This window comes from Eptatretus burgeri, chromosome 20 (genome assembly GCF_056783735.1).
Source record: "Eptatretus burgeri isolate ZD-2024b chromosome 20, Ebu_testis_v1, whole genome shotgun sequence".
NCBI lineage: Eukaryota > Metazoa > Chordata > Myxini > Myxiniformes > Myxinidae > Eptatretus > Eptatretus burgeri.
Genome location: NC_140980.1, coordinates 213,991 through 228,666, shown reverse-complemented (window position 1 = coordinate 228,666; position 14,676 = coordinate 213,991).

Here is a 14,676-nt window from a genome sequence, read left to right as displayed (position 1 = left end):
ATGATAAAAAATAAAATGGGGCGAAGGGAGATGATAAAAAACAAAATGGGGAGAAGGGAGATGGTGAAAATAAAATGGGGGAAAGGAGAAGATAAAAAATAAAATGGGGAGAAGGGAGATGATAAAAAATAAAATGGGGAGAAGGGAGATGGTGAAAATAACATGGGGGACAGGAGAAGATAAAAAATAAAATGGGGAGAAGGGAGATGGTGAAAATAAAATGGGAGGAAGGGAGATGATAAAAAATAAAATGGGGAGAAGGGAGATGGTGAAAATAAAATGGGGGAAAGGAGAAGATAAAAAGTAAAATGGGGAGAAGGGAGATGGTGAAAATAAAATGGGGGAAAGGAGATGATAAAAAATAAAATGGGGAGAACCGACATGGTGAAAAAAAAACCGGGGAAAGGAGGTGATAAAAATAAAATGGGGAGAAGGGAGATGGTGAAAATAAAATGGGGGAAAGGAGATGAAAAAAATGAAATGGTGGAAGGGAGATGGTGAAAATAAAATGGGGGGAAGGGAGATGGTGAAAATAAAATGGGAGGAAGGGAGATGGTGAAAATAAAATGGGAGGAAGGGAGATGGTGAAAATAAAATGGGGGAAGGGAGATGGTGAAAATAAAATGGGGGGAAGGGAGATGCTGAAAATAAAATGGGAGAAAGGAGATGATAAAAAATAAAATGGGGAGAAGGGAGATGGTGAAAATAAAATGGGAGGAAGGAGAAGATAAAAATAAAATGGGGAGAAGGGAGATGGTGAGAATAAAATGGGGGAAGGGAGATGGTGAAAATAAAATGGGGGAAGGGAGAGGTTAAAATAAAATGGGGGAAAGGAGATGATAAAAAATAAAATGGGGAGAAGGGAGATGGTGAAAATAAAATGGGGGAAAGGGAGATGGTGAAAATAAAATGGGGGGAAGGGAGAGGTGAAAATAAAATGGGGGAAAGGAGATGATAAAAATAAAATGGGGAGAAGGGAGATGGTGAAAATAAAATGGGGGAAAGGAGATGATAAAAAATAAAATGGGGAGAAGGGAGATGGTGAAAATAAAATGGAGGAAAGGAGGTGATAAAAAATATAATGGGGAGAAGGGAGATGGTGAAAATAAAATGGGGGAAAGGAGAAGACAAAAAATAAAATGGGGAGAAGGGAGATGGTGAAAATAAAATGGGGGAAAGGAGATGAAAAAAATGAAAAGGTGGCAGGGCGAAGGTGAAAATAAAAAGGGGGATGGGCGCTGGTGAAAATAAAAAGGGGGGAAGGGAGATGGTGAAAATAAAATGGGAGGAAGGGAGATGATAAAAAATAAAATGGTGGGAAGGGAGATGATAAAAAATAAAATGGGGAGAAGGGAGATGGTGAAAATAAAATGGGGGAAAGGAGATGATAAAAAATAAAATGGGGAGAAGGGAGATGGTGAAAATAAAATGGAGGAAAGGAGATGATAAAAAATAAAATGGGGAGAAGGGAGATGATAAAAAATAAAATGGGGGAAGGGAGATGATAAAAAATAAAATGGGGGAAGGGAGATGATAAAAAATAAAATGGGGGAAGGGAGATGATAAAAAATAAAATGGTGGGAAGGGAGATGATAAAAAATAAAATGGGGGGAAGGAGATGATAAAAAATAAAATGGTGGGAAGGGAGATGATAAAAAATAAAATGGGGAGAAGGGAGATGGTGAAAATAAAATGGGGGAAAGGAGAAGATAAAAAATAAAATGGCGAGAAGTGAGATGGTGAAAATAATATGGGGGAAAGGAGATGATAAAAAATAAAATGGGGAGAAGGGAGATGGTGAAAATAAAATGGAGGAAAGGAGGTGATAAAAAATAAAATGGGGAGAAGGGAGATGGTGAAAATAAAATGGGGGAAAGGAGATGATAAAAAATAAAATGGGGAGAAGGGAGATGGTGAAAATAAAATGGGGGAAAGGAGATGATAAAAAATAAAATGGGGAGAAGGGAGATAGTGAAAATAAAATGGGGAAAGGAGATGAAAAAAATGAAATGGTGGAAGGGAGATGGTGAAAATAAAATGGGGGAAGGGAGATGGTGAAAATAAAATGGGAGGAAGGGAGATGATAAAAAATAAAATGGTGGGAAGGGAGATGATAAAAAATAAAATGGGGAGAAGGGAGATGGTGAAAATAAAATGGGGGAAAGGGAGATGATAAAAAATAAAATGGTGGGAAGGGAGATGGTGAAAATAAAATGGGGGAAAGGAGAAGATAAAAAATAAAATGGGGAGAAGGGAGATGATAAAAAATAAAATGGGGGGAAGGGAGATGATAAAAAATAAAATGGGGAGAAGGGAGATGATAAAAATAAAATGGGGAGAAGGGAGATGGTGAAAATAAAATGGGGGAAAGGAGATGATAAAAAATAAAATGGGGAGAAGGGAGAAGATAAAAAATAAAATGGGGAGAAGGGAGATGGAGAAAATAAAATGGGGGAAAGGAGAAGATAAAAAATAAAATGGGGAGAAGGGAGATGGTGAAAATAAAATGGGCGAAAGGAGATGATAAAAAATAAAATGGGGAGAAGGGAGATGGTGAAAATAAAATGCGGGAAAGGAGGTGATAAAAATAAAATGGGCAGAAGGGAGATGGTGAAAATAAAATGGGGAAAGGAGAAGATAAAAAATAAAATGGGGAGAAGGGAGATAGTAAAAATAAAATGGGGGAAAGGAGGTGATAAAAATAAAATGGGGAGAAGGGAGATGGTGAAAATAAAATGGGGGAAAGGAGATGAAAAAAATGAAATGGTGGAAGGGAGATGGTGAAAATAAAATGGGGGGAAGGGAGATGGTGAAAATAAAATGGGAGGAAGGGAGATGATAAAAAATAAAATGGTGGGAAGGGAGATGATAAAAATAAAATGGGGAGAAGGGAGATGGTGAAAATAAAATGGGGGAAAGGAGATGATAAAAAATAAAATGGGGAGAAGGGAGATGGTGAAAATAAAATGGAGGAAAGGAGGTGATAAAAAATAAAATGGGGGGAAGGGAGATGATAAAAAATAAAATGGGGGAAAGGAGATGATAAAAAATAAAATGGTGGGAAGGGAGATGATAAAAAATAAAATGGGGAGAAGGGAGATGGTGAAAATAAAATGGGGGAAAGGAGAAGATAAAAAATAAAATGGGGAGAAGGGAGATGGTGAAAATAAAATGGGGGAAAGGAGAAGATAAAAAATAAAATGGGGAGAAGGGAGATGGTGAAAATAAAATGGGGGAAAGGAGATGATAAAAAATAAAATGGGGAGAAGGGAGATGGTGAAAATAAAATGGAGGAAAGGAGGTGATAAAAAATAAAATGGGGAGAAGGGAGATGGTGAAAATAAAATGGGGGAAAGGAGAAGATAAAAAATAAAATGGGGAGAAGGGAGATGGTGAAAATAAAATGTGCGGAAGGGAGCTGGTGAAAATAAAATGGGGGGAAGGGAGATGGTGAAAATAAAATGGGGGAAAGGAGATGATAAAAAATAAAATGGGGAGAAGGGAGATGGTGAAAATAAAATGGGAGGAAGGGAGATGATAAAAAATAAAATGGTGGGAAGGGAGATGATAAAAAATAAAATGGAGAGAAGGGAGATGATAAAAAATAAAATGGGGAGAAGGGAGATAGTGAAAATAAAATGGGGGAAGGGAGATGATAAAAAATAAAATGGGGAGAAGGGAGATGATAAAAAATAAAATGGGGAAGGGAGATGATAAAAAATAAAATGGGGAGAAGGGAGATGGTGAAAATAAAATGGGGAAAAGGAGAAGATAAAAAATAAAATGGGGAGAAGGGAGATGGTGAAAATAAAATGGGGAAAGGAGATGATAAAAAATAAAATGCGGAGAAGGGAGATGTTGAAAATAAAATGTGGCAAAGGTGGTGATAAAAAATAAAATGGGGAGAAGGCAGATGGTGAAAATAAAATGGGGGAAAGGAGATGATAAAAAATAAAATGGGGAGAAGGGAGATGGTGAAAATAAAATGGAGGAAAGGAGGTGATAAAAAATAAAATGGGGGAAGGGAGATGATAAAAAATAAAATGGGGGGAAGGGAGATGATAAAAATAAAATGGTGGGAAGGAGATGATAAAAAATAAAATGGGGGCAAGGGAGATGATGAAAATAAAATGGGAGAAAGGAGATGATAAAAAATAAAATGGGGAGAAGGGAGATGGTGAAAATAAAATGGGGAAAGGAGGTGATAATAAATAAAATCGGGAGAAGGGAGATGGTGAAAATAAAATCGGGGAAACTCGATCAAACAAATGAAATGGTGGAAGGGAGATGGTGAAAATAAAATGGGGGGAAGGGAGATGGTGAAAATAAAATGGGAGGAAGGGAGATGGAGAAAATAAAAAGGGAGGAAGGGAGAAGGAGAAAATAAAAGGGGGGAAGGGAGATGGTGAAAATAAAATGGGGGGAAGGGAGATGGTGAAAATAAAATGGGGGAAAGGAGATGATAAAAAATAAAATGGGGAGAAGGGAGATGGTGAAAATAAAATGGGAGGAAGGAGAAGATAAAAAATAAAATGGGGAGAAGGGAGATGGTGAGAATAAAATGGGGGAAGGGAGATGGTGAAAATAAAATGGGGGGAAGGGAGAGGTGAAAATAAAATGGGGGAAAGGAGATGATAAAAAATAAAATGGGGAGAAGGGAGATGGTGAAAATAAAATGGGGGAAAGGGAGATGGTGAAAATAAAATGGGGGGAAGGGAGAGGTGAAAATAAAATGGGGGAAAGGAGATGATAAAAATAAAATGGGGAGAAGGGAGATGGTGAAAATAAAATGGGGGAAAGGAGATGATAAAAAATAAAATGGGGAGAAGGGAGATGGTGAAAATAAAATGGAGGAAAGGAGATGATAAAAAATAAAATGGGGAGAAGGGAGATGGTGAAAATAAAATGGGGGAAAGGAGAAGATAAAAAATAAAATGGGGAGAAGGGAGATGGTGAAAATAAAATGGGGGAAAGGAGATGAAAAAATTGAAATGGTGGAAGGGAGATGGTGAAAATAAAATGGGAGGAAGGGAGATGGTGAAAATAAAATGGGGGGAAGGGAGATGGTGAAAATAAAATGGGAGGAAGGGAGATGATAAAAAATAAAATGGTGGGAAGGGAGATGATAAAAAATAAAATGGGGGGAAGGGAGATGATGAAAATAAAATGGGGGAACGGAGATGATAAAAAATAAAATGGGGAGTAGGGAGATGGTGAAAATAAAATGGAGGAAAGGAGGTGATAAAAAATAAAATGGGGGGAAGGGAGATGATAAAAAATAAAATGGGGGGAAGGGAGATGATAAAAAATAAAATGGTGGGAAGGGAGATGATAAAAAATAAAATGGGGGAAGGGAGATGATAAAAAATAAAATGGTGGGAAGGGAGATGATAAAAAATAAAATGGGGGAAGGGAGATGATAAAAAATAAAATGGTGGGAAGGGAAATGATAAAAAATAAAATGGGGAGAAGGGAGATGGTGAAAATAAAATGGGGGAAAGGAGAAGATAAAAAATAAAATGGGGAGAAGGGAGATGGTGAAAATAAAATGGGGGAAAGGAGATGATAAAAAATAAAATGGGGAGAAGGGAGATGGTGAAAATAAAATGGGATAAGGGGAGAAGGGAGATGGTGAAAATAAAATGGGGGAAAGGAGATGATAAAAATAAAATGGGGAGAAGGGAGATGGTGAAAATAATAAAATGGGGAAGATGAAAATAAAATGGGGAAGGGAGATGGTGAAAATAAAATGGGGGAAAGGAGATGATAAAAATAAAATGGGGAGAAGGGAGATGGTGAAAATAAAATGGGGGAAAGGAGATGATAAAAATAAAATGGGGAGAAGGGAGATGGTGAAAATAAAATAAAATGGGGAGAAGGGAGATGGTGAAAATAAAATGGGGGAAAGGAGAAGATAAAAATAAAATGGGGAGAAGGGAGATGGTGAAAAAAAAATGGGGGAAAGGAGATGATAAAAAATAAAATGGGGAGAAGGGAGATGGTGAAAATAAAATGGGGGAAAGGAGATGATAAAAAATAAAATGGGGAGAAGGGAGATGGTGAAAATAAAATGGGGAGAAGGGAGATGGTGAAAATAAAATGGGGGAAAGGAGATGATAAAAAATAAAATGGGGAGAAGGGAGATGGTGAAAATAAAATGGGGGAAAGGAGAAGATAAAAAATAAAATGGGAAGAAGGAGATGGTGAAAATAAAATGGGGAAAGGAGAAGATAAAAAATAAAATGGGGAGAAGGGAGATGGTGAAAATAAAATGGGGGAAAGGAGATGATAAAAAATAAAATGGGGAGAAGGGAGATGGTGAAAATAAAATGGGGGAAAGGAGATGATAAAAAATAAAATGGGAGAAGGGAGATGGTGAAAATAAAATGGGGGAAAGGAGAAGATAAAAAATAAAATGGGGAGAAGGGAGATGGTGAAAATAAAATGGGGGAAAGGAGAAGATAAAAATAAAATGGGGAGAAGGGAGATGGTGAAAATAAAATGGGGGAAGGAGATGGTGAAAAAATAAAATGGGGGGAAGGGAGATGGTGAAAATAAAATGGGGGAAGGGAGATGGTGAAAATAAAATGGGGGAAAGGAGATGATAAAAAATAAAATGGGGAGAAGGAGATGGTGAAAATAAAATGGGGAAAGGAGATGATAAAAAATAAAATGGGGAGAAGGGAGATGGTGAAAATAAAATGGGGAGAAGGAGATGGTGAAAATAAAATGGGGGAAAGGAGATGATAAAAAATAAAATGGGGAGAAGGGAGATGGTGAAAATAAAATGGGGGAAAGGAGAAGATAAAAAATAAAATGGGGAGAAGGGAGATGGTGAAAAGAAAATGGGGGAAAGGAGAAGATAAAAAATAAAATAAGGAGAAGGGAGATGGCGAAAAGAAAATGGTGGAAAGGAGATGATAAAAAAAAAAATGGGGAGAGGGGAGATGGTGAAATTAAAATGAGGGACAGGTGTTGATAAAAAATAAAATGGGGAGAAGGGAGATGGTGAAAATAAAATGGGGGAAAGGAGATGATAAAAAATAAAATGGGGAGAAGGGAGATAGTGAAAATAAAATGGGGGAAAGGAGATGAAAAAAATGAAATGGTGGAAGGGAGATGGTGAAAATAAAATGGGGGGAAGGGAGATGGTGAAAATAAAATGGGAGGAAGGGAGATGATAAAAAATAAAATGGTGGGAAGGGAGATGATAAAAAATAAAATGGGGAGAAGGGAGATGGTGAAAATAAAATGGGGGAAAGGAGATGATAAAAAATAAAATGGGGAGAAGGGAGATGATAAAAAATAAAATGGGGGGAAGGGAGATGATAAAAAATAAAATGGTGGGAAGGGAGATGATAAAAAATAAAATGGGGGGAAGGGAGATGATAAAAAATAAAATGGTGGGAAGGGAGATGATAAAAATAAAATGGGGAGAAGGGAGATGGTGAAAATAAAATGGGGGAAAGGAGAAGATAAAAAATAAAATGGGGAGAAGGGAGATGATAAAAAATAAAATGGGGAGAAGGGAGATGGTGAAAATAAAATGGGAGGGAGATGATAAAAAATAAAATGGGGAGAAGGGAGATGGTGAAAATAAAATGGGGGAAAGGAGATGATAAAAAATAAAATGGGGAGAAGGGAGATGGTGAAAATAAAATGGAGGAAAGGAGGTGATAAAAAATAAAATGGGGAGAAGGGAGATGGTGAAAATAAAATGGGGGAAAGGAGAAGATAAAAAATAAAATGGGGAGAAGGGAGATGGTGAAAATAAAATGGGGAAAGGAGATGATAAAAAATAAAATGGGGAGAAGGGAGATGGTGAAAATAAAATGGGGAAAGGAGATGAAAAAAATGAAATGCTGGAAGCGAGATGGTGAAAATAAAATGGGGGGAAGGGAGATGGTGAAAACAAAATGGGAGAAAAGGAGATTATAAAAAATAATAGGGTGAGAATAAAGATGATAAAAATAAAATGGGGAGAAGGGAGATGGTGAAAATAAAATGGGTGAAAGGAGATGATAAAAAATAAAATGGGGAGAAGGGAGATGGTGAAAATAAAATGGGGGAAAGGAGAAGATAAAAAATAAAATGGGGAGAAGGGAGATGATAAAAAATAAAATGGGGGGAAGGGAGATGATAAAAAATAAAATGGTGGGAAGGGAGATGATAAAAAATAAAATGGTGGGAAGGGAGATGGTGAAAATAAAATGGGGGAAAGGAGAAGATAAAAAATAAAATGGGGAGAAGGGAGATGGTGAAAATAAAATGGGGGAAAGGAGAAGATAAAAAATAAAATGGGGAGAAGGGAGATGGTGAGAATAAAATGGGGGAAAGGAGATGATAAAAAATAAAATGGGGAGAAGGGAGATGGTGAAAATAAAATGGAGGAAAGGAGGTGATAAAAAATAAAATGGGGAGAAGGGAGATGGTGAAAATAAAATGGGGGAAAGGAGAAGATAAAAAATAAAATGGGGAGAAGGGAGATGGTGAAAATAAAATGGGGGAAGGGAGATGGTGAAAATAAAATGGGGGAAGGGAGATGGTGAAAATAAAATGGGGGGAAGGGAGATGATAAAAAATAAAATGGGGGGAAGGGAGATGGTGAAAATAAAATGGGAGGAAGGGAGATGATAAAAAATAAAATGGGGGGAAGGGAGATGATAAAAAATAAAATGGTGGGAAGGGAGATGATAAAAAATAAAATGGGGAGAAGGGAGATGGTGAAAATAAAATGGGGGAAAGGAGAAGATAAAAAATAAAATGGGGAGAAGGGAGATGATAAAAAATAAAATGGGGGGAAGGGAGATGATAAAAAATAAAATGGGGAGAAGGGAGATGGTGAAAATAAAATGGGGAAAAGGAGAAGATAAAAAATAAAATGGGGAGAAGGGAGATGGTGAAAATAAAATGGGGGAAAGGAGATGATAAAAAATAAAATGGGGAGAAGGGAGATGGTGAAAATAAAATGGGGGAAAGGAGGTGATAAAAAATAAAATGGGGAGAAGGGAGATGGTGAAAATAAAATGGGGGAAAGGAGGTGATAAAAAATAAAATGGGGAGAAGGGAGATGGTGAAAATAAAATGGAGGAAAGGAGGTGATAAAAAATAAAATGGGGGGAAGGGAGATGATAAAAAATAAAATGGGGGGAAGGGAGATGATAAAAAATAAAATGGTGGGAAGGGAGATGATAAAAAATAAAATGGGGGAAGGGAGATGATAAAAAATAAAATCGTGGGAAGGGAGATGATAAAAAATAAAATGGGGAGAAGGGAGATGGTGAAAATAAAATGGGGGAAAGGAGAAGATAAAAAATAAAATGGGGAGAAGGGAGATGGTGAAAATAAAATGGGGGAAAGGAGATGATAAAAAATAAAATGGGGAGAAGGGAGATGGTGAAAATAAAATGGAGGAAAGGAGGTGATAAAAAATAAAATCGGGAGAAGGCAGATGGTGAAAATAAAATGGGGGAAAAGAGAAGATAAAAAATAAAATGGGGAGAAGGGAGATGGTGAAAATAAAATGGGGGAAAGGAGATGATAAAAAATAAAATGGGGAGAAGGGAGATAGTGAAAATAAAATGGGGGAAAGGAGATGAAAAAAATGAAATGGTGGAAGGGAGATGGTGAAAATAAAATGGGGGGAAGGGAGATGGTGAAAATAAAATGGGAGGAAGGGAGATGATAAAAAATAAAATGGTGGGAAGGGAGATGGTGAAAATAAAATGGGGAGAAGGGAGATGGTGAAAATAAAATGGGAGGAAGGGAGATGATAAAAAATAAAATGGGGGGAAGGGAGATGGTGAAAATAAAATGGAGGAAAGGAGATGATAAAAAATAAAATGGGGGAAGGGAGATGATAAAAATAAAATGGTGGGAAGGGAGATGATAAAAAATAAAATGGGGAGAAGGGAGATGGTGAAAATAAAATGGGGGAAAGGAGAAGATAAAAAATAAAATGGGGAGAAGGGAGATGGTGAAAATAAAATGGGGAAAGGAGATGATAAAAAATAAAATGGAGAGAAGCGAGATGGTGAAAATAAAATGGGGGTAAGGACGTGATAAAAAATAAAATGGGGAGAAGGGAGATGGTGAAAATAAAATGGGGGAAAGGAGAAGATAAAAAATAAAATGGGGAGAAGGGAGATGGTGAAAATAAAATGGGGGAAAGGAGAAGATAAAAAATAAAATGGGGAGAAGGGAGATAGTGAAAATAAAATGGGGGAAAGGAGATGAAAAAAATGAAATGGTGGAAGGGAGATGGTGAAAATAAAATGGGGGGAAGGGAGATGGTGAAAATAAAATGGGAGGAAGGGAGATGATAAAAAATAAAATGGTGGGAAGGGAGATGATAAAAAATAAAATGGGGAGAAGGGAGATGGTGAAAATAAAATGGGGGAAAGGAGATGATAAAAAATAAAATGGGGAGAAGGGAGATGGTGAAAATAAAATGGAGGAAAGGAGGTGATAAAAAATAAAATGGGGGAAGGGAGATAATAAAAAATAAAATGGGAGAAAAGGAGAAGATAAAAAATAAAATGGTGGGAAGGGAGATGATAAAAAATAAAATGGGGAGAAGGGAGATGGTGAAAATAAAATGGGGGAAAGGAGAAGATAAAAAATAAAATGGGGAGAAGGGAGATGGTGAAAATAAAATGGGGGAAAGGAGAAGATAAAAAATAAAATGGGGAGAAGGGAGATGGTGAAAATAAAATGGGAGGGAGATGATAAAAAATAAAATGGGGAGAAGGGAGATGGTGAAAATAAAATGGAGGAAAGGAGGTGATAAAAAATAAAATGGGGAGAAGGGAGATGGTGAAAATAAAATGGGGGAAAGGAGAAGAAAAAAAATAAAATGGGGAGAAGGGAGATAGAGAAAATAAAAAGGGGGAAGGGAGATGGAGAAAATAAAATGGGGGGAAGGGAGATGGTGAAAATAAAATGGGGGGAAGGGAGATGATAAAAAATAAAATGGGGGAAGGGAGATGGTGAAAATAAAATGGGAGGAAGGGAGATGATAAAAAATAAAATGGGGGAAGGGAGATGATAAAAAATAAAATGGTGGGAAGGGAGATGATAAAAAATAAAATGGGGAGAAGGGAGATGGTGAAAATAAAATGGGGGAAAGGAGAAGATAAAAAATAAAATGGGGAGAAGGGAGATGATAAAAAATAAAATGGGGGGAAGGGAGATGATAAAAAATAAAATGGGGAGAAGGGAGATGGTGAAAATAAAATGGGGGAAAGGAGAAGATAAAAAATAAAATGGGGAGAAGGGAGATGGTGAAAATAAAATGGGGGAAAGGAGATGATAAAAAATAAAATGGGGAGAAGGGAGATGGTGAAAATAAAATGGGGGAAAGGAGGTGATAAAAAATAAAATGGGGAGAAGGGAGATGGTGAAAATAAAATGGGGGAAAGGAGATGAAAAAAATGAAATGGTGGAAGGGAGATGGTGAAAATAAAATGGGGGGAAGGGAGATGGTGAAAATAAAATGGGAGGAAGGGAGATGGTGAAAATAAAATGGGAGGAAGGGAGATGGTGAAAAAAAAATGGGGGAAGGGAGATGGTGAAAATAAAAAGGGGGAAGGGAGATGGTGAAAATAAAATGGGGGGAAGGGAGATGATAAAAAATAAAATGGGGAGAAGGGAGATGGTGAAAATAAAATGGGAGGAAGGAGAAGATAAAAATAAAATGGGGAGAAGGGAGATGGTGAGAATAAAATGGGGGGAAGGGAGATGGTGAAAATAAAATGGGGGGAAGGGAGAGGTGAAAATAAAATGGGGGAAAGGAGATGATAAAAAATAAAATGGGGAGAAGGGAGATGGTGAAAATAAAATGGGGGAAAGGGAGATGGTGAAAATAAAATGGGGAGAAGGGAGATGGTGAAAATAAAATGGGGGAAAGGAGATGATAAAAATAAAATGGGGAGAAGGGAGATGGTGAAAATAAAATGGGGAAAGGAGATGATAAAAAATAAAATGGGGAGAAGGGAGATGGTGAAAATAAAATGGAGGAAAGGAGGTGATAAAAAATAAAATGGGGAGAAGGGAGATGGTGAAAATAAAATGGGGGAAAGGAGAAGATAAAAAATAAAATGGGGAGAAGGGAGATGGTGAAAATAAAATGAGGAAAAGGAGATGAAAAAAATGAAATGGTGGAAGGGAGATGGTGAAAATAAAATGGGGGAAGGGAGATGGTGAAAATAAAATGGGGGAAGGGAGATGGTGAAAATAAAATGGGAGGAAGGGAGATGATAAAAAATAAAATGGTGGGAAGGGAGATGATAAAAAATAAAATGGGGAGAAGGGAGATGATAAAAAATAAAATGGGGGGAAGGGAGATGATAAAAAATAAAATGGTGGGAAGGGAGATGATAAAAAATAAAATGGGGGGAAGGGAGATGATAAAAAATAAAATGGGGAGAAGGGAGATGGTGAAAATAAAATGGGGGAAAGGAGAAGATAAAAAATAAAATGGGGAGAAGGGAGATGGTGAAAATAAAATGGGGGAAAGGAGATGATAAAAAATAAAATGGGGAGAAGGGAGATGGTGAAAATAAAATGGAGGAAAGGAGGTGATAAAAAATAAAATGGGGAGAAGGGAGATGGTGAAAATAAAATGGGGGAAAGGAGAAGATAAAAAATAAAATGGGGAGAAGGGAGATGGTGAAAATAAAATGGGGGAAAGGAGATGATAAAAAATAAAATGGGGAGAAGGGAGATGGTGAAAATAAAATGGAGGAAAGGAGGTGATAAAAAATAAAATGGGGAGAAGGGAGATGGTGAAAATAAAATGGGGGAAAGGAGAAGATAAAAAATAAAATGGGGAGAAGGGAGATGGTGAAAATAAAATGGGGGAAAGGAGATGAAAAAAATGAAATGGTGGAAGGGAGATGGTGAAAATAAAAAGGGGGAAGGGAGATGGTGAAAATAAAATGGGGGGAAGGGAGATGGTGAAAATAAAATGGGGGGAAAGGGAGATGATAAAAAATAAAATGGGGGAAGGGAGATGGTGAAAATAAAATGGGAGGAAGGGAGAAGATAAAAAATAAAATGGTGAGAAGGGAGATGATAAAAAATAAAATGGTGGGAAGGGAGATGATAAAAAATAAAATGGGGAGAAGGGAGATGGTGAAAATAAAATGGGGGAAAGGAGAAGATAAAAAATAAAATGGGGAGAAGGGAGGTGGTGAAAATAAAATGGGGGAAGGGAGATGGTGAAAATAAAATGGGGGAAGGGAGATGGTGAAAAATAAAATGGGGAGAAGGGAGATGGTGAAAATAAAATGGGGGAAAGGAGATGATAAAAAATAAAATGGGGAGAAGGGAGATGGTGAAAATAAAATGGGAGGAAGGGAGATGATAAAAAATAAAATGGTGGGAAGGGAGATGATAAAAAATAAAATGGGGAGAAGGGAGATGGTGAAAATAAAATGGGGGAAAGGAGAAGATAAAAAATAAAATGGGGAGAAGGGAGATGGTGAAAATAAAATGGGGGAAAGGAGATGATAAAAAATAAAATGGGGAGAAGGGAGATGGTGAAAATAAAATGGGGGAAAGGAGAAGATAAAAAATAAAATGGGGAGAAGGGAGATGGTGAAAATAAAATGGGGGAAAGGAGATGATAAAAAATAAAATGAGGAGAAGGGAGATGACGAAAATAAGATGGAGGAAAGGGAGATGGTGAAAATAAAGGGGGGGGAAGGGAGAGGTGAAAATAAAATGGGGGAAAGGAGATGATAAAAAATAAAATGGGGAGAAGGGAGATGGTGAAAATAAAATGGAGGAAAGGAGGTGATAAAAAATAAAATGGGGAGAAGGGAGATGGTGAAAATAAAATGGGGGAAAGGAGAAGACAAAAAATAAAATGGGAAGAAGGGAGATGGTGAAAATAAAATGGGGGAAAGGAGATGAAAAAAAATGAAATGGGGAGAAGGGAGATGGTGAAAATAAAATGGGGGAAAGGGAGATGGTGAAAATAAAATGGGGGAAGGGAGATGGTGAAAATAAAATGGGGGAAAGGAGAAGATAAAAAATAAAATGGGGAGAAGGGAGATGGTGAGAATAAAATGGGGGAAGGGAGATGGTGAAAATAAAATGGGGGGAAGGGAGAGGTGAAAATAAAATGGGGGAAAGGAGATGATAAAAAATAAAATGGGGAGAAGGGAGATGGTGAAAATAAAATGGGGGAAAGGGAGATGGTGAAAATAAAATGGGGGGAAGGGAGAGGTGAAAATAAAATGGGGGAAAGGAGATGATAAAAATAAAATGGGGAGAAGGGAGATGGTGAAAATAAAATGGGGGAAAGGGAGATGGTGAAAATAAAATGGCGGTTTGTGACGTCTCCTAACCGTCATACAGAATCGATCTTTGATACATTTGACCCATCGTGACTTCACGATATTAAAACCACATTAATTTTATCGATCATTTTATGTGAGTTTACTGGGGAGGGAGAGGACGGAGAACATGGAGACAGACACACAGACATCGGTTTCGGACGAGTCTGACCGTAACGAGCCCTCTTAGCACCACCGTCTTCACAGGGACATCCCAGGACCTCTGTCTGGACGAGGTCTCCGGATTTTCGTGCCGATTCCATCGTAAACGTCTCTCGTGGAGCCTTCGGTGAGGACGTTAAGTCATCACAAAACACCACACAACTCACCACAA